At 44.2% G+C, this 21376-nt stretch overlaps 1 non-coding gene across 1 annotated transcript; it reads left to right on the top strand.

The window, feature by feature from the left end:
• The first annotated feature begins 4457 nt into the window (after positions 1 to 4457).
• Positions 4458 to 4530, top strand: trnav-cac (transfer RNA valine (anticodon CAC)). The gene has a single exon. It is a non-coding gene; the product is annotated as a tRNA-Val (tRNA).
• Positions 4531 to 21376: the final 16846 nt, after the last annotated feature.

Below are 21376 nucleotides of genomic sequence, written 5' to 3'. Positions count from 1 at the left end.
CCACTACCCTCTGCGTAAAAAACTTGCCTCGTACATCTACTCTAAACTTTGCCCCTCTCACCTTAAACCTATGCCCCCTAGTAATTGACCCCTCTACCCTGGGAAAAGCCTCTGACTATCCACTCTGTCTATGCCCCTCATAATTTTGTATACCTCTATCAGGTCGCCCCTCAACCTCCTTCGTTCCAGTGAGAACAAACCGAGTTTATTCAATCGCTCCTCATAGCTTATGCCCTCCATACCAGGCAACATTCTGGTAAATCTCTTCTGCACCCTCTCTAAAGCCTCCACATCCTTCTGGTAGTGTGGCGACCAGAATTGAACACTATACTCCAAGTGTGGCCTAACTAAGGTTCTATACAGCTGCAACATGACTTGCCAATTCTTATACTCAATGCCCCGGCCAATGAAGGCAAGCATGCCGTATGCCTTCTTGACTACCTTGGGTAGTCCCCCTGGGTTGCTGCTGCTGGTCATCTGTCTTCCCTCTAACGTTCCCCTAGGTAGTCGAGGAATGGTTGCCACCGCCTGGTGAACCCTTGAGCCGATCCTCTCAGCGCAAACTTCATCTGCTCCAGTTTTATGAACCCCGCCATATCGTTTATCCAGGCCTTCAATCCGGGGGGTTTCGCTTCCTTCCACATGAGTAAAATCCTACGCCGGGCTACTAGGGACGCAAAGGCCACAACGTCGGCCTCTTTCGCCTCCTGCGCTCCCGGCTCATCCGCAACTCCAAATAAAGCTAACCCCCAGCCTGGTTTGACCCGGACCTTCACCACCTTCGAAATCACTCCCGTCACTCCCTTCCAATACCCCTCCAGTGCCGGGCACGACCAAAACATATGTGCGTGGTTTGCCGGGCTTCCGCCACACCTCCCACACTTGTCCTCCACTCCGAAGAACCTGCTCAATCTTTCTCCCGTTATGTGTGCTCTATGTAGCACCTTGAATTGAATCAGGCTAAGCCTGGCGCACGAGGAAGAGGAATTTACTCTGCTTCGGGCATCAGCCCACATACCCTCCTCTATCTCCTCCCCGAGCTCTTCTTCCCACTTTCCTTTTAATTCGCCCACCAGCTCCTCCCCCTCTTCCCTCATCTCTCGGTATATCTCTGACACCTTGCCCTCCCCGATACACCCCTCCGAAAGCACTCTGTCCTGGATCCCCTGTGTCGGGAGCAGCGGAAATTCCCTCACCAGTTGTCTTGTGAATGCCCTCACCTGTGTATATCTAAGGAAGTTTCCCCGGGGCAACTTATACCATCTCAAGAATTCGTCTTGCTCGGGCCCCCATGTCGCCTGGGCTTTCTCCGCCGCCATCTTGTGACTTCTCCCTTTCTGTCCCTATCGTCAAGGATTCCTCGCGCTGCAGCCGCCAATATTTTCCTCTTTCGTTGGGGGGGGACTCCCTATTCACTCACCCCACACCGGGTTTCATCACGCGAAAATTTCCCGTTGGGGCTCTTAAAAGAGCCCGAAGGTCCGTTGGAGCTGGAGCCGCCGAAACGTGTGGCTTAGCTAGTCATCGCCGCAACCGGAAGTCGAATGCTGGGTCTTTATCCAACCATTAAAACGCAATATTGATCAATCGAATTTGTTGCTTTGTGATCTGATTTCCATTGGAGCCACGTGCCAAGATGTCAGATTATTAAATTAATTGATACAGCAACCAAAGTGCATGTGAAGTATCTGAATGATACTAAATGGGCGGCACGGTGGCATAGTGGCTAGCACTGCTGCTTCACAGCGCCAGAGACCCGGGTTCAATTCCGACCTCGGATAACTGTGGGAAGATTGCAGTTTCTCCCTGTGTCTCTGTGGGTTTCCTCCGGGTGCTCCGGTTTCCTCCCACAGTCCAAAGATGTAGAGGTTAGGTGGATTGGCCGTGATAAATTGGTGTACAAAAGATTAGGTGGGTCACCGGGATAGGGTGAAAGCATGGGATTAACTGGGGTGCTCTTTCCAAGGGCTGGTGCAGACTCGAATAGCCTCCTGCTGAACTGTAGGTTCTTTGATTCTTCCTCCAGTGTGACTGAGCTGTTATGTCAGCAAATAGGATGACCGAGTGAATTCATTTCCACATTCGCCTGGAGGCACATTCATTTTGGACCCAAGATGGCGCCGGAGCGTGGCGACTCTCTGTGAGCTCTACCAAACAGATCTTTTTACAACTTTATAATCGTACTACTATTTTAAAACTAATTGAACACGAACATTATCACTAACCTTTACTCCTGTATGCTTCACCCGATGCCGGTGTCTATGTATTTACATTGTGGACCTTGTGTTGCCCTTTCATGTATTTTCTTTTTATCTTATTTTCTTTAATGTACTAAATGATCTGTTTCAGCTGCTCTTAGAAAAATACTTTTCACTGTACCTCAGTACACGTGACAATAAACAAATCCAAATCCAAAGAATTTTGTGGTGGGATTTTACACCTGAGATTGAAGCTCAGTCAGTGATTTTAAACCCTTCTACTAATGAGTTCCACATTCTTAGCACTGTCAGTTAAAGAAAAGCAAAAATACTACAGATGATGGAAATCTGAATTAACAACAAAAATAATAATCTAATAATAATCTTTATTAGTGTCACAAGTAGGCTTACATTAACACGGCAATGAAGTTAATGTGAAAATCTCCTCGTCGCCACACTACGGTGCCTGTTTGGATACACCTAACAAGCACATCTTTCGGGACTTGTGGGAGGAAACCGGAGCACTCGGTCGACACCCACACAGACACGGGGAGAACGTGCAGACTCTGCACAGACAGTGACCCAAGCCAGAATCGAAATACTCAGCAGATCTGGTAGTGTCTGTGGAGAGGGAGACATGGTTTACATTTCATGTCCAAGATCTTTCATCAGAACTACACTGCATCAGCGCAGATCTGAAAGGTCAACTGTTTCTCAATCCCCAGATGTTGCCAGATATGCTGGGTATTTCCAGTATTTTCTATTTTAATGTCTAGTTAAAGAGAATTGCTCGTTAGATGTATTACTAAGTTATATTTATTTTCATCCTGATACAAGTGACAACATCTTCCAATTGTCTACCCTGTAAAACACTTCTATACGTTTATATTCCTCAATCATTCACTTTTCCAAAGGAAACGTACCTAGCCTGCTCAATCTATCATGATGGGTATAACCTATCACTATAGAATTGCTCCAATAAAACTTTGCATTTTGACAAAGTTCACATATTAGCCGTTCATTCAGTCCACAACATAATTTAATAGGTTGACAGATGCAGGTTTAATCACCGTCTGAAACATGCACATAAAGACAGACACAAGCGATTCTGTGACTGAATTGGAGTAAATGGCAGAGATTTTAATAGAATCAAATTTTTAAAAATCTGTCTTCATGATAGCGAAATAGGAAAAGCCACTCGGGGAGATGAGAAAAACGAGGCTCAGTACAGATCCCGTGACGTCCCTCTTTCTTCAAGACGAACGGGATGAAGGCGCCAGAATGTCTCACACACAGAACAAAAAGGAATCAAATATAATGAAAATATCATTCTCAAATCTCCACCTGTAAAACTATCCCATTTCATTTCAATGCTGACTGTGCTCAATCTCACATGAGCACAATGGGGTTTGTATTTCCCGGTGACTCAAAATATTTTCTTTGTCAGTCATGTTTGCAAATCAATGTTGTATATTTCAGAGTCTCACTTTCAAATGAGGACATAAATGTCAGATAAGATTAAGTTTTGAGTAACGGAACAGATGCTGAGTAAATTGATTGACATTTCTGGAAGCAACATGAGAATGATGTTATTACTGAATGAGCAGAAATCATTCCACCCTGAGAACGTTTCTCCATTTGAAAATTCATTTGAAACCAAATAAAGTGGACTACTTAAACAAAGTGATCTCAACAGGGCTTTGTGAAGTTCTAAAAATCATTTCCCTCTCTAATAGACAGACTGTGAACAGGCTGTAGATCAAATAAAATTAAATTCTGTATATCAACTCAGAAATAATGAAGAGATGCTTGATCAGGAAAAAACACCTTCATAAATTTGGTATGAAATCAATTGCATGATTACATGTTGTTTATATCGTAAACTGCATAATTTCCGTGTTCACATCTCCTGGTCCAGTGAAACTTGATCATTAATTCAAACTGGGCATGGATTCGACAGAAATTCCTTTTTCAAAAGCGAATTGGACGATCACCTGAAATGGAGAAAACTCAAGGCCGTTGAAACAGAAAAACATTGAGACTAATCAAAAGATTGTTCTTTTGAAAAGCTGGTCGAGGTGATCGAAGTGCCACTTATTGCGTTTTGCCATTTTATGGTTACATTGATTTATTAGTCTCTCTGCAGCATTCCTAATGAGAACAGCCGAATTCTAAAAAACAAAGGCTCCAAAGTGTGACTGAGTGACAGAACAGTGTCAGCTTTCTGCACAGGGCCATTGGAGCGACTATCAGCCAGCGGTTTCTGTAGTGTAGTGGTTATCACGTTCGCCTCACACGCGAAAGGTCCCCGGTTCGAAACCGGGCAGAAACATTATGGACGTTCCTCATTTGGCGATGAGTTGTATTCTTGCTGTTTTCTGTTTACTCATTAAGTGAATCCGTTACATTACACCCGTTTCAAATGATATCCTACAAAATCACCATTATGGGGACTGGGAGGAATCGGTCAGAGAGTTCACACGTGTTAAGTGTGAATGGTTTTCTAATGTGCTGTGACATTTTCTGATTCTGATAATAATTCTCTGCCGCTTGTCTAAGTTTACAGCCGAATTGGACTCCCTCAAAAGAAGGTTCTTCAGTGTAACAAGAATGCAGGTTTCCTGTTCTCGGTCAGAGGGTCAAACTCGGTGCCTGTTTCTGTGGTGTGGTGGTTGTCATGGTTACTTTACACTCAAAAAACCCTGGATTGGAAACCGCGTAAAAACATTGTCGAACCCCATTCGTTTAAGTGTGTAGGAAAAGTTGCATAATTGACATTTTCATTGTTACTCATCCCGAATAACCCTTGAACTGAGTAAATCTGCCGCGTGGAACCCCGGTCCCCTGAGCTTCAGCCTGATTCTCTGCATTGCCAGTTTAGTGCCAATAACACAACTCAACACCAACCACTCCCACAGTGAATCCGCAAGAACACAACTCAACACCAACCACTCCCCCAGTGAATCCGCAATAACACAGCTCAACATCAACCACTCCCCCAGTGAATCCGCAATAACACAACTCAACACCAACCACTCCCCCAGTGAATCCGCAATAACACAACTCAACACCAACCACTCCCCCAGTGAATCCGCAATAACACAACTCAACACCAACCAGTCCCCCAGTGAATCCGCAATAACACAATTCAACACCAACCACTCCCCCAGTGAATCCCCAATAACACAACTCAACACCAACCACTCCCCCAGTGAATCCGCAATAACACAACTCAACACCAACCACTCCCCCAGTGAATCCGCAATAACACAACTCAACACCAACCACTCCCCCAGTGAATCCGCAATAACACAACTCAACACCAACCACTCCCACAGTGAATCCGCAATAACACAACTCAACACCAACCACACCCCCAGTGAATCCGCAATAACACAACTCAACACCAACCATTCCCCCAGTGAATCCGCAATAACTCAACACCAACCACTCCCACAGTGAATCCGCAATAACACAACTCAACACCAACCACTCCCCCAGTGAATCCGCAATAACACAACTCAACACCAACCACACCCCCAGTGAATCCGCAATAACACAACTCAACACCAACCATTCCCCCAGTGAATCCGCAATAACTCAACACCAACCACTCCCCCAGTGAATCCGCTATCGATTATTACCTGAATATAATATCTTATAAACAAATGTCATTTGCTCTCATATATGCCGGAAATGTATTCAGGAGAAGCAGAAGTGCTGAAAATTGCCGGCACACTGAGCAGGAACAGCGATGCTCCTATTTTGACTTGGCACAAATATTAACAGTTCGTTCAATGGCGACAAATGCAGGTCAGAGGCTGGGAATGTCGCTGTTATTCTATTAAATTGATTAACACTAAAAGACCGGCTGGGAATCCTGCGGAGAGTAATTAACCCCCTTGCCCCCCCCCCCCCCCCCCCCCACCGCCTCTTCATCGTCAACAGTCACAAGTCAGGAATTAAATGGCTCAAAAGGCAGAGCTCGCCAGGTGGATTGGCCATGCGAAATGGCTGGGTTACGGGGGGTGGGCCTCGTTAGGGTGCTCTTTCCAAGGGTCGGTGGAGACTCGAAGGGCCGAATGGTGTCCTCCTGCACTCCAGGGATTGTATGATCCTACCAGTATTGATCTCCTTCAGTTCCTCCCTCTCACTAAGCCCTGCATCCCCAACATTTCTGGCATCTGATTTGTGTCAGTTTCTGTCCCTTTAGAATACACTGGAATTTGTCAAAAAGACCACTAAAAGTAAATCTAATAAAATAAACGATCAACTGAATTGGGTTAAAGTTCCTGAAAATGCATTTTTTCCTAGGCTTTGCAAACTGATATCGACAAGTTGACCACGAGTCAGGAGTCGAACCTGAAATCTTCTAATCTGTAGGCAGGCGCGTATATCCATTGCGCCTCTGGCCCACAGGGGAATGACGTCGTTGCATCTGGTCCAACACGTCACATAGACTATTTATCCCAAAGTGCTTCACAACTCTGGGGGGAATTCTCTCAGGATCCCCTCTGGCGGATTGGATCAGAGTCAGGGTTGGAATTGGCGGCAATGTAAAATACACTAATGCTGTTCCCAGCGTGGGAAGTCATTCCCGAAAAATATAAAGAATGAGCTGGGATTTCTGGGATCCTGTCCAGCATCTGTTTGTGGGGAAATGTAGTTGGTGAATGCCCAGGCTTGGACAATACTTACCAGGACTAAACCAATAAGTGATTGAATTTAAATTTGGAAATTCCCAGCTCCTTTCTGTCTGCAGGTATTTCCCGCCCTGAGCTGCACAATGAACAACAAACCACACCGATAAAACTAACTTTTATTTCCTGTCCGTTCAACTGGTGTCGGTGCCGGCGATGTTTGTGGACAAACTGCAGCTTCTGTGTATGTTTCCCCCGCTGCATTTATTCCCCTGGAACTGACACTCTCATTTTCTGTGTCCATCAAATGTCCGAACGGTGTAAAGTTCCGATCATGTCCACCAGAGGGCGACATAGTCACATGTTTCCTCCTTATCAAATACCCGCCACAATATTCTGACTCAATGGTTCCTCTCTGTTTTCAAACAAACGAACAGATGAAATAAAAGCAGAAGTTGGCCATTCGGCCCCTTCAGGCTGCTAAGCCATTCAATAAGACGTGGAGATGTCGGCGTTGGACTGGGGTGAGCACAGTAAGAAGTCTGACAACACCAGGTTAAAGTCCAACAGGTTTATTTCGAATCACTAGCTTTCGGAGCACTGCTCCTTCCTCAGGTGAGTGAAGAGGTGGATTACACGACCATATATATAGACACAGTCAATGATACAAAGACTCGCATTCAAATTATCATCTTGCATTCTATTCAACAAGCTGGCTGACCTGTTTGTCTTTCGAATTCCACATTCCCATCATGCAAAGATACGAAATGTGATTCACTGATAGTAAATGGTCTGTTTTATAGAGTGATACACACACGGGAGCACATACGAACAGATGAGATAGAAGCAGAAGTCGGCCATTCGGTCCCTTCAGCCTGTTCTGCTATTCGCTAAGACCACGGCTCATCTGTTTGTGTTTCGAATTCCACATTCCCATCGTGCAAACATATAAAATAAGCTTCTGTGATACTGAATATTCTGTTTTCTAGAATGATACAGTACATGTGCAGGGTTTGAAAGAAGCTCAGCGCACAGCAGGAAACAGCAGCGCCTTTTTCCACTGGGCTCAATACAGCTTTCACACTCAGATTGTGTGCAACAGTCTCACACTGTAAATGCTGCCCCCATTCTGTGTGCCCTTACATCGCAGATTTGGGTTTGAATCTTGTTTCCACTTGTTCTTTGTGTCCGGGCGGCAGTTGTTGATCAATCTGCCATTGACAGCTCCTCCAGACACGTCTTTTGTTTCTTTGTTTCTTCCATTGTTCTGACAGAGAGCTGGCACAGACACGGCAGCCCGAATGGCCTCATTCTGTGGTGTAATCATTCTCTGATTCGATGCTAACTTCATTCTGAGGCCGAGAACCGCAAAGTCTTTTTCAGTTAATCTCTCCCGACTTGCCCCCTATCAGAGCCCTTTCCTGTTGTTCTGTTTGCTCCCTCCGGGATTTCACTTGCTTCTAATTTTCTACATTTCTAACCCGTCCCGGTTTCTATGAAAGGTCCTGGGGGTGAATGTGAATTTTGTTTCCGTGTCCACAAATGCTGCCTGACTTCCTGAGTTTTCCCAGCATTTTCCGCAGATACCTGATTGGCTGTGGATGGCAATGAAAGTATCTTTTGGTTCAATCAGCTTACTCTTATTGGCTCGTTGGTCTAGGGGTAAGATTCTCGCTTCGGGGTTTGTGTTGTACGAAAATGTGAGAGGTCCCGGGTTCAAATCCTGGACGAGCCCTTTGATGTTGTTTCTTATTGTCCAAGCAACACGTTTTGTTCATTTCTTTCAGAGCAGACGGCGGGATTGGTTCACATTGCGTTTGCTTTGAGAAGCTGAGCTCACGCTGCAGGGAATCAATACGTTCCCGAGAAAATCGATACATTTCGAAAAGCTTGACTATGTGAGTGGACATTCACTTATCTTCATTCACTAATCCAGGTGACTCCATGGTGGTGGATTCAGGCAGCTGTCTGTCAGTTTCATTTTATCCATTCGGGAATGTGAACCTCGCTGGCTGCTCCAGCATTTCGCCCACAACTATTCGCTATTGAGAAGGTGGTGGTGAGCTGCTTCTTGAACCGCTGCAGTCCATTGGTGTAGGTACACCCACAGTGCTGTTAGGGAGGGAGTTCCAGGATTATGTCCCAATGACAGTGAAGGAACAGCCGATATATTTCCCAGTCAGGATGGGGAGTGGCTGGGAAGGGAACTTTCAGGGTGCCGGGGTCTTGGGCTTGGAAGGCGCTGTCTAAGATGCCGTTGGTGAGTTCCTGCACCCATCCAGGCAAATGGACAGTATCCCATCACACTCCTGACTTGTGCCTTGTAGATGGTCGGCAGGTTTTGTGGAGTTAGGAGGTGAGTTACTCGCTGCAGGGTCCCAGCCTCTGAGTTGCATTTGACGCCATTGAACGAACTGTTAATATTTGTGCCGAGTCAAAATAGGAGCATCTGTGTTCCTGCTCAGTGTGCCGGCAATTTTCTGCTTCTCCTGAATGCATTTTGAGGTACCTGTCAGAGCAAATGACACATGCTTGAAAGTTGTTATATTCAGCTAATATTGGACAGTGGATTCACTGGGGGAGTGGCTGGTGGTTGAATAGTGTAATTGTCTCTGGACCAGTGAAGCAGCGAACCAGGCTGGAGCTCTGGGGACCGGGGTTCCACGCGGCAGATTAACTCAGCATCAATTCAAGGGCAATTCAGGATGGGTGTAAATGAATAATGAAAATGTCAATCATGTAACTTTTCCACACACGGAAATGAATGGGGTTTGACAATGTTTCTGTGCGGGTTTAAACCGAGGGCCTTTATGTGTGTAAAGCAAACATGATAATCACCGCACTGCAGAAACAGGGAACAGCGCTCAGCGCACTGACCGAGAATAGTAAACTGTGCGTCCTTATTGCACTGAAGAACCTTCTATTGTGGGAGTACAATTCGACTGAAAATTAGGCAATTGGTGGAGAAATTGATCTGACATGAGAATCATAAAATGCCACAGCACATTAGAAAACCATTCACAACTAACACGGGTGAACTCTGACTGCGATTCACAGAGTATTTTGCAGGGTACCATTTGGAACTTTGCGGGTGTAAGGTAATGCATTTGGTTAACGATTGAACAACAAATAACAATGATACAACTTATCTGCAAATTTAGATGAGTAACGTCAATAATGTTTTGAATAATAATAATATGGGACATTTGGTGTGTGAGGGGAACGTGATAACCAGTACACTGAAAAACAGCTGACTGCCAATGAGCCCATTGGACTGGTGTTTTGAAAATATGTTGTGTTATCTGTAAAAATGATAAAAGTCGAATAAAAATATAGATTGAAAAAGAGCAAATCCATTAGTCTCAATGTCCTTCTCTCTTTCTGTGATGTTGAAGTTTCTCTATTCCAATTATTCTTCCAATTTGCTTTTGAAAAAGGAGTTTCTGTAGAATCCTTGCTCAGTTTGATTTAATGAGAACGTTCCCCTGGTCCAATGACCAGAAGATTTGGACATAAAGATGGTGTAGTTTACGATATAAACATTATGTATTCATGCAATTGGTTTCATATTGAATTTACAAAAGTGTATCTTGTCATTATTTCTGAGTTGATAACAGAATCCAATTAATTTGATCTACATCCTAATTACAGAGTCTGTCTATTAGAGAGGGATTTGTGAAGCTTAACAAAGCCCTCTCGAGATCACTTTGCTGAAGTAATTTACTTTATTAGTTTACAAATGAATTATGAAATGTAGAAATGTCCGCCCAGCAAATATTTCCTCTCATTCAGTGATAACATCATTCTTATTTTCCTTCGAAAAACATCAAACAATTTTACTCAGTATTTGTTGCATTACTCAAAACTTGATATTATTTGATATTTATGTCCTCATCTGAAATTGAGACTCTCTGAGATTTACAACATTGAATTGCAAACATGACTGGCAAAGAAAATAAATCGAGTCACTGGGTAATATAAATTCTGTTGAGTTCGTTTGAGATTGGCCACATCAGCTTTTAAACGCAATCAAATATCTTCGCAGGTAGGAGATTAAAGAATGATAAGTTTATCATATTTGACCCTCTTTGTTCTGGGTATGAAACATTCCACAGCCTAAATCCAGTTCATGTTAATGAAAGGAGGGGTGACAGCAAATCCGCACTGAGCCTGGATTTCCTCATCTCCCCGAGTGGCTTTTCCTGTTTCTCTACCACAAAGATTTTCAAAAGGTGTTTTAGTTAAATCTCTGCTATTTCCTCTAATTCAGTTAGAGTATCATTTGTCTCTGTCTGTGTCAGCACACATTACCATTAGATATGTTTCAGATGGTGATTAAAAATGTTAATCTACATCCATAAATCCACTAAATTCTGTAGTGGACTGAACAAACTAAGAATATCCGAACTGTGTCAAAATTGGATCATCTTTTTCTGATCTTTGCTTCTTCAATACTCACTACCTCCGCCTTCTCTGAATGAAGTTTGAGGCCGAGGAGGCCAAATATATATCTAATACATGGGATTCAGATGGCATGCAGAAACAAACGCATGTTCTCCAAACTTCCCACAAACTAAGCAAGAAGTATTCAATGTTCCTGCCCAGTTTTGAACGGAGGACCTTTCGCGAGTGAGATGAACATGATAACACTACACTACAGAAACAGGCAGCAGCGAAGCAGCCAATGGACCTGTGCTATGTTCAACTGCAGTGTCTTGCTGCAGCTTCTGATGGTTGGGCTGAGAGGCCATGTCACTTATTACTCTCCTCTACCTTCCCCACATGTTTATTTCCAGCAACTTATTTTCATTTCTTCCATCGATCTGTTTGTCCCCCACCATTGTCCCCCTTTCGACAATCTGCTCCCTGTTCCTAGTCTTCCTTTCACTCACTGCTTACTTTCATTCTGCCATTAAGATTCTAATCTCTTAACGTGCCTCTATCAGTACTGTTCTTAGCCTTTATAACCCCCATTTACATTCCCTTTTTCTTTCTGTCCAAGTCATTTTAGTCATTCTCCACCTATCGCTGGCCCTCTATCCAGCCCCACATCTCCATGAACCCCTTGCCCCCTGTCCCATTCACCACCCACCCACAATAGTCTAAATCTGACCCTATTTCCAGTTCTCCAGCTTTCACAGTCACCCAAACTCAAAACGTCAGCTGCCATCAGACCTGCTGAGATTGTCCAGTATTTTCTGTTTTTGTTTCCGATTGAAGCATCCGCAATAAGTTGCTTTTATGTTACAGTTAGACATGACAGAGACCGTTATTATGTTCATCTGCATCTGAAAAGACATTAAATTCTGTTTTGGTTGAACAAACTGCTAATATTGGAACTGTGTCAAAGCAGGAAAATCTATCATCTCACTGCTTCTTGAAAATGCAGCACTTCAGACTTTGCTGAAGCAATTTTTGTGGCTGATGTAAGACCAAACCTCCTATTCCTCTCACATACGAGATTCAGGTAATATTCGGGGACAAACGGATGTTGTGGAAATTTTTCCTCAGACTAAATGAGAAGCATTTAATGCTTCTCCCAGTTTCAAACCGGGGACCTTTCACGTGTTAGGTGACTGTGATAACCCCGACTCTACAGAGCTGGCTGCACAGGACCCAATGGACCTGTGCAACGTTCAACTGCACAGTCTTGCTGCAGCTTTCAATGGGCAGCACATGTGGCTAGCACTGTGGCTTCACAGCGCCAGGGTCCCAGGTTTGATTCCCTGCTGAGTCACTGTTTGTGCGGAATATGCACGTTTTCCCCGTTTCTGCGTGGGTTTGCTCCCGGGTGCTCCGGTTTCCTCCCACTGTCCAAAGATGTGCAGGTTAGGTGGATTGACCATGCTAAATTGCCCTTAATGCCCACAAAGATGAGGAGGGGTTATTGGGTTATGGGATAGGAAGTGAGGGCTTAAGTGGGTCGGTGTAGACTCGATGGGTCGAATGGCCTCCTTCTGCACTGTATGTTCTATGTTCTAATGGTTCAGCAGAGAGGCCGTGTCACTGATTACATGAAGACAACTGTTTCTTTAAAACAGATGTCTCAACTTGTAAGACCGTAAGATATAAAACTGATATTGAACTTTAGTATTTGTTCAGTAACTATCTAACGGAATAATGCTCTCTGTTCAATCATTAATGCATCATTCTTATCTTCCTACAGAAACTTTCCCCCAATTTTACTCAATATTTGTTTCATTATTCAATGTTGAACCTCAGTATATTTATTTGTTATATATGACTTCATTTTGAATTGAATAGCTCCCGAATCTTCACCCTGAATAACTCTGAAATATACACCATTGAATTGAACACATTACTGACCAAGAAAAGAAAGCGTTTCACTGGGTAACAGAAATCCCATCAATCTTTGTTCAGTTTGACCACAGTCAGCTTTTAAACAAAGTCAAATATAATTAAATGGAAGTTACTTGAGAATTATGTGTTGCTTATATCTGACCCCTCTGTATTTTGCTGTGAAACATTCTGCAGCCTAAATAGCGTTCACATATAAGAAAGGAGGGGTGACAGCAAATCCGTACTGGGCCTGGATTTCCTCATCTCCCTGAGTGGCTTTTCCTGTTTATCATTAAAGGCCGAATTTTTCAAAAAGGTGGTTCAGTTAAATCTCTGCCATTTACTCGAATTCAGTTACAGTATCGTTTATGTCTGTCTACATGAGCACACATTACAAGTAGATATGTTTTGTACAATATTAAAATATTAATCTACGTCTACAAAGCCATTAAATTCTTTTGTGAACTGAACAAACTGCCAAGATCCGCACTTTGTTTTTTCATGTATGGAACGATCTGTCTCGACTGTACGCAGAATAATACTTTTCACTGTACCTCGGTACACGTGACAATAAATCAAATCCAATCAAAGAGACAGTTTCTTACTTGTCTTCAAATTGAACAATGAGTCTTCTTAAAAATTATTCATTCATGGGAGGTGGGTGTCATTGGCTGGGCCAGCACTTACTGCTCATTTCAATGGCCCTTGAACTGCGTGTCTTGTGAGGCTATTTCAGAGGGCACTTACAAATCAACCACAACATTGCTGTGGATCTGGAGTCACGTGTAGGCCAGGCCACATAAGGAGAGCAGATTTCTTGAAGGACATTAGTGAACCAGATGAGTTTTCACAACAATCAAGAGTGTTATCATTAGACTTTTAATCAATTTCAGCATCTGCCATAGGCAGATTCGATCCCAGATCCCCAAAGCATTAACCTGGGTCTCTGGATTATTCGCCCAGTAACAATACCATTACTCCAATGCCGAGCCCACATATTCTTGACAGAATATGGTGTCTCGTGTTGTGTTCTGTGGTCTTGTCTTGCAATGATTCTACAGAACTGCTGGTGAATTAGCCAGAACGATGATTTATTAATGTACACGTGGTAAGGTAATGATCAGAATGCTATACAGACTAAGTTATCACAGAGTTACATTAGACTCTGTTGGAACTACCCTGATGTGCGACTGGCCTCCTGTATGCCTGGCAACCTTCTGCTGGTAGCCGGATGTCACCTGACTGATGCCTGACGCCAACTACTGGTGGGAGATCACACTGCTGAGTACATGTAATATTATATACAGGCTTATCACCACACCTCGTAACTTCTCAAAATTATTGAGTAATTTATTTTTTCAAACAAATTCTGATAGCTCTGCAGTTTCTGGATACATTTTGGTTGATCGTGTTATTTTTTTAATTAAAGATCTAGTCTTTGCAATATAATTACCTAATACACCAATTCACTAATCATAATCAATGTTCACTGCTGAATAAACTTCAATTTAATTATTGTTTTTTGCAATGAAATCAATACATAGTTAATATAGAAAAGGTACAGAAGGCGAAATGGCTGCAGAAAGGCACACGTTAGAGGTATAAAAGGGCTTCCTTGACCTTATTACTAAGGCCAGTGAGTACACTGTGAAAATAACAATTTACGGGCAACAAAGCTGCGCAATGGTTAGCACTGCTGCCTCATGGCGCAGATGTTCTAGGTTCGCTCCCGACCTTGGGTCACTGCCGTGTGGAGTTTGCACATTCTTCCCGTGGTTTTGTTGGTTCACCCCCACAACTCAAAGATGTGCAGGGTAGGTGGATTGGCCACGCTAAATTGTTCCTTAATGGTGAAAAATGAATTGGGTACTCTAAAAAAAATTTATAACGAAAATAACAATTTTAAAACGAAATGTGATTACACATGCGCACTTACAGCTTCCTACATTACAGCAGTGAATATGTTTCAAAAGTACTCCATTGGCTTTAAAACACTTTAGGAGGTCCAGTGGTAGTGAGAGGTTTTATAGAAATGTACATTTGTTCTAATTGTCTGCAAACGAGGAGATATTACACTTGGTGTCCTCACCAACTATTGATAAAGTCTTAATTTTGTGTAATAACCACGTCAATGACACCATTTTGAATACTCTGTGAACCTCCAGATACACGATATGCACAATTATTTGTTGTAAAACACAGCGAGTTGTTGTGATTTGGAATACACAGTCTATAAATGGTGCTGGAATCTCATTGGACTGTAACTTCCAAAATAGTTGAACTCTGGGATTAAATGGGTCGCTGTACAAAGAGCTGGCACGGGAAAAATGGGTCAAATAGACTCCCCTGTGCTCTTGCAGCCTTGTGTACATGTAAAGCGAGTGGTAACAACCTGGAACCCACTGCCTATGAGGTAGGAGATGCAGAGATGACGGAAGGATTTCAATAGGAAATTAGACAGGCACTAAGAGAAATAAACCTACAGGGATTCGGGGAAAGAACGGGGCAATGGACAGACTGGCTTCCTCCACAGGGAGCCGACACGGTCTCAAAGGGCTGAATGGCCCCATTCCCCACCCTCCAGATGCTGTGATCTCAGGAGAGAAATTCAGCTGCTGTAGTCACTCCAACTAACTGGAGTCCCTCATCTCTGGTGCCATTCTTGTAAATGTCCTCCTCTACACCGTCTCTAAGAACTTCACATCTTTCCTAAAGTGTGGAGCCCATATATGAGGTTCCATTCCAGAGGGATAGAATTGAAACGTACGGAGGAAATGTTCAACTTGTTTAAAATGATGGTTCAACTACACTGGGAGCTCTGTCACCACTGATGATCTCCATTTAGAAAAAGGAAATAGAGGCACTGGTTAAGGTGCAACAGATTCATAATATACAGAACTGAGAGCATTTAACACTCAGGAAAGGCTGGGGCTGCTTTTTTCTGGAAAAGATAAGACTGGTGGGTGACCTGATGGAAGTCTTTCAGATTATGAAGGGATTCAATAATCCAATAGGAATTTCAATAGACACATCTTTACCCAGCGAGTGCTGAGAATGTGGAACTCACGACCACAGCGAGTGGTTGAGATGAACAGCATGAATCCATTGAACGTAAAGCGAGATACAGACGAGGGGAAAAGGAATAGAAGGAGATGCTGATGGGGGGAGATGTAGAGGGGTGGGTGGAGGCTCATGCAGAGCTTAAATACTGATAGACAATGGCTAACCTCAGCCGGTATGGGAATTTAACCTGTGCTGTTGGTGTCACTCAGCATAAACCAGCCATCCAGGTCTCTGATCAGTATGAACAAGTTGGTGTCAAAGGAGGAATGATAATCGAGTGAATCCCTTCCCAAACACGGAGCAGGTGAATGGCCTCTCCCCAGTGTGAGTGCGTTGGTGTACCAGTAAATCCATTCTGCTTTTAAAGCTCTTCTCATAGTCAGCACATTTAAACGGTCTCTGATCAGTATAAACAAGTTGGTGTCTCAGGAGGTGGAATGATGGAGTGAATCCCTTCCCACACACGGAGCAGGTGAATGGCCTCTCCCCAGTGTGAGTGCGTTGATGTGTCAGTAAATCATTTCTGCTTTTAAAGCTCTTCTCACAGTCAGCACATTGAAAAGGTCTCTGATCAGTATGAACAAGTTGGTGTCTCAGGAGGTCTGATGACTGAGTGAATCCCATCCCACACACGAAGTAGGTGAATGGCCTCTCCCCAGTGTGAGTGCATTGATGTGTCAGTAAATCATTTCTGCTTTTAAAGCTCTTCTCACAATCAGCACATTTAAACGGTCTCTGATCAGTATGAACAAGTTGGTGTGTCAGGAGGTTTGATGACTGAGCGAATCCCTTACCACACACCGAGCAGATGAACGGCCTATCCCCAGTGTGAATATGTTGATGAGTTTCCAATTCAGACGGGTAATTGAATCCCATCCCACAGTCCCCACATTTCCACGGTTTCATCATCTTTATTGACAAGTTATCAGGTGCAGGTGGGATGCAGATTTGAGGTCACTATCAGATCAGCCGTGATGTTATTAAATGGTGGAACAGGCTCACAGGGCTGAATGTCCAATTGCTGCTTCTTGACTCCTATGGTGCGAATGTCCTTATGTATCTCCAACTTGGATTATCTGATTGCCAGATTGAAGCCTGAGTACGGTGTCTCCCTGAGATAAATGCTGCAATTTAATTTCATGCTGTGTGATTGGACAAACATTTCTCCTTCCACGTTGAAAGGCCAGTCCTGATGAATCAAGTGACTCTGTCAGATCTCGACTTGATGTGTGCATCTGCAAATATTCTGTAAAAGGAGATTACATTGAAATACTGTGAATATAAAAGACACAAACAGGCCATTCTGTCACACGTTCTGCTGCTGTCCATATGCGGCACACATCTCTGACTCTCACACCTATCAAATCTCAGCCTTTCAGCTGATTTTCAATTCCATTTTCTCTCATGTGCTTGTCCAGTTTCCTTTTGAAAACATCTCAGCACTTTCCTCAACTCCTTTCCATGGTAATGAGTTGCACATTCTGAACCTGTAATAAATAATTTTGTCTGTATTGTCCCCTTGGATTCATTCGTAACTGTCTTGTAATTATGACTTGTTGTTTATTGATGGTCACTGTCTCACATCGCCCCTCTCCAAACTGATAATTTAAAAGATTTACAGCAGATTTACAGCTGTAATCTCTCATGTTACAAAAGTCATCATTGTCAATGCAGGATAGAATTCGCAAAGAGAAACCTTCGCCTGTTCAGCTGCTGTATCCTAGCTTCGTATTCGGAGCTTGGGGTACACCGAGTGTTTATGAAGCCTCCGGACCCATCCGCCGGCTTCACCCCTCCCTCATGATTAACCCTGAGTTGTCATCGGTGATGCGCATGCTTCAGCTCATGTGGGAGACCGGGCTCAGCCCCGCCCCTCATTCACTCCGATTGGTTGGAGGACCCGCCGTAACCACTCGGTCCTCCAGGCCCACCCCTCTCCCCCTATTGGTCCAGAGCCGCCGTCAATCACTCCCTGGGCATTGTGAGCTGGAGCATGCGCAGTGCCGATGCTGTTCTCGGCCGGGAGGTTTCACTGAAACGCGGTGGAGGATCCAAACCCCACGAAGAGTTTGTTGTGAAACCAATGGGTTGTAAAACAGGAGGTCAGGGTTACAATCAACAACAACAACTTCTATTTATATAACACCTTTAACATCATAAATCATCCCAGTCTACTTCACAGGAACATTATAAAACAAAGTGAGACTCCCAGAGACAAAAGGATTTATTAGGGCAGGTGATCAAAAACTTGGTCAAAGAGGTGAGTTTCAAAGAGTCTGAAAGGAGGTGAGTGAGGTGGAGACGGGGAGGTTTCAGGAGGGAATTCAGTGCTTGGGGCCGAGGGAACTCAAAACCATGGCGGAGTAATTAGAATCGGGGGTGTGCAAGAGTCCAGGATCAGAGCTGTGCCGATATCTCAGGGGGTTGTGGGGCTGGAGGAGATGACAGACACAGGGAGAGACGAGGCCATGGAGGGATTTGAAAACAAGGGTGAGAATTGACTGGGAGCGAATGCAAGTCTCGGAGCACAGGGATCATAGGGGAAAGGAACTTGCTGTGAATTAAGACATGGGTAGCAGACTTTTGGATGGCTTTAAGTTTACAGAGTTAGAATGTGGAAGAGCAGCCAGGTGTGTGATGGAATTGTCAAATCGGGAGGTGATGATGGTAAATTGCCTTTGCATCTAAAAAAGCTAGTTGGGGTTACGAGGATCGGTGGAGGTGTGGGCTGTTAGGGTGCTCTTTCCAAGAGCCAGTGCCGATTAGATGGACCGAATGGCCTCCTTCTGCACTGTAAATTCCATGAGGTCAGAAGGTCATATTGGATCAGTATGAAACCAAATTTACAAAGAGACTAGCTAAGTCTCAGGCTGTTGCCAGGGAGAAGGATAGAGTCGATATGTCAGGAATAGAGATTGGAGCTGGTACCGAACAGTGGATTCAGTCTTCTCCATATTTCATAGATTATCATAGAATTTACAGTGCAGAAGGAGGCCATTCGGCCCATCGGGTCTGCACTGGCTCTTGCAAAGAGCACCCCACCCAAGGTCAACACCTCCACCCTATCCCCATAACCCAGTAACCCCACCCAACACTAAGGACAATTTTGGACACTAAGGGCAATTTAGCATGGCCAATCCACCTAACCTGCACATCTTTGGACTGTGGGAGGAAACCGAAGCTCCCGGAGGAAACCCACGTGCACACGGGGAGGATGTACAGACTCCGCACAGATAGTGACCCAAGCCGGAATTGAACCTGGGACCCTGGAGCTGTGAAGCAATTGTGCTATCCACAATGCTACCGTGCTGCCCCTCTGATTGAAGTTATTTAGTCAGCAGGAAGAGAACCAGAATGGACCCTGAGTCTGATATCCGGTGTAACTTAGTTCGAGGGAGAGAGGAAGAATGAAGGAAACCCTGGAAGATTTGGAGAAACGACGTTCGCGATTGCTCATCAAATCTCCACAGTCAGTTCTGGGCACAAGGTTCACCTCTGTTATTCTGTCTGCTCAGTCAGGGTCATTCAGATTAATGTCTGTCACAAGTCATGAATGAAGTGACTTATAAAGCATATTTTTACCTCTAATTATAGAACCTTTCTAAAAGGATACAGAAATAATGATCTAATACTTTATTTGGATTTCAGCCCCAGGGAGGAGGGAGTGTGTGGGACGGGGATTTACAGCTTTGGGGAAAGAAGAGAGAAAAAAATGTTCCCAGAAACTGGAATTGTCTGTTCTGAATTTCTATCTTGCACTGATAGTGTGACCTTTGTAAACTCCTTTTCCAGGGCATCAGGAGAGGATTTTCAGACAGGAAACAAACCAAATATCACATTAAGATCTGACCGTGTCACTCAATTGATCAGGACCTGATTATCCTCAGACTATAAATGTGGAATGAAAAATGTTTGTTCTGTTTGTGAGAAAATATTTCAAACATCAGTGTGACTGGAAAAGCAGCGAGACACACACGCACCTGAGTGAGTCCGTTCCAGTGAACTGACTGTGGAAAGAGCTTTAACCAGTTACAGTCTGAAAAAACACAATTCCATTCATGAAGGGAAGAAACCATACACGTGTTCTGTGTGAGGACGAAGCTTCATTTGATTGTCGAAAGAGGAAATGCACAAAGACACTGACTCCATGGAGATACCGTCGAAACGTGGAGATTGTGGAAGTTGGATGTTCAACAGTTTAATGAGAATCGAGCCAAAGGAGCAAAGGGTAAGTCACACAGGCAAGATGAGCGCTGGGAGAGCATGATGGGAGATAGCAGGAAAAGAGGGGAAAGATGTGAGTTCAGAATTTGGACAAGAAACGACTTGAGGCAGTTTTACTGCGTGGTTTAGTGGAAGAGGAGCAGCAGAATCAGCTGATCAGATTGTTTCAATGTGTGGGGTTTTCCAGCCATTCCTGCTGGCTGGATCTTCCAGTCCCACAGGTCTCTCGGTCTGCTATTCCGATTCATTGGTTGTCTCATTTGGTTCGCTGTCGGTCTCTTGAGGTCTCTGGAAGAACTGCCAGAGCCTCATTCACCTGATGAATTCCCTGGAGCGGAGAAACTAGGACATCATCTTCACAGGCTTGAACACGTCATCGATGAAGACGAACATCTTGCCAAGGCCATCCCCACACCCCCACTACTTGCCTTCAAACATCTGCGCAACCTCAAACGGACCATCGTTTGCAGCAAACTACCCAGTCTTCAGGAGAACAGCGACCATGACACGACCCAATCCTGCCATGGCAACCTCTGCAGAATGGACCAGATCGACATGGGTACCACCATTACATGTGAAAACACCACTCACCAGGTACCCAGTACAGACTCGTGCAACTTGGCCAACGTTATCTACCTCATATGCTGCAGGAAAGGATGTTCCGAGGCATGTTACATTGGCGAGACCATGTGACAACGGATGAATTGACATTGCGCGACAATCGCAAGGCAGGAATGTTCCCTTCCAGTCGGGGAACACTTACTCAGTCAAGGGCATTCAGCCTCTGATCTTCGGGTAAGCGTTCTCCAAGGCGGCCTTCAGGACGCGCGACAACACAGAATCACAGAGCAGAAACTGACAGCCACGTTCCGCACACATGAGTACGGCCTCAACCGGGACCTTGGATTCATGTCATATTACATTCATCCCCCCACCATCTGGCCTGGGCTT

The sequence above is a fragment of the Scyliorhinus torazame genome, chromosome 5 (assembly GCF_047496885.1).
Source record: "Scyliorhinus torazame isolate Kashiwa2021f chromosome 5, sScyTor2.1, whole genome shotgun sequence".
Lineage (NCBI taxonomy): Eukaryota > Metazoa > Chordata > Chondrichthyes > Carcharhiniformes > Scyliorhinidae > Scyliorhinus > Scyliorhinus torazame.
This window is presented reverse-complemented; position numbering and strand designations above follow the sequence as displayed.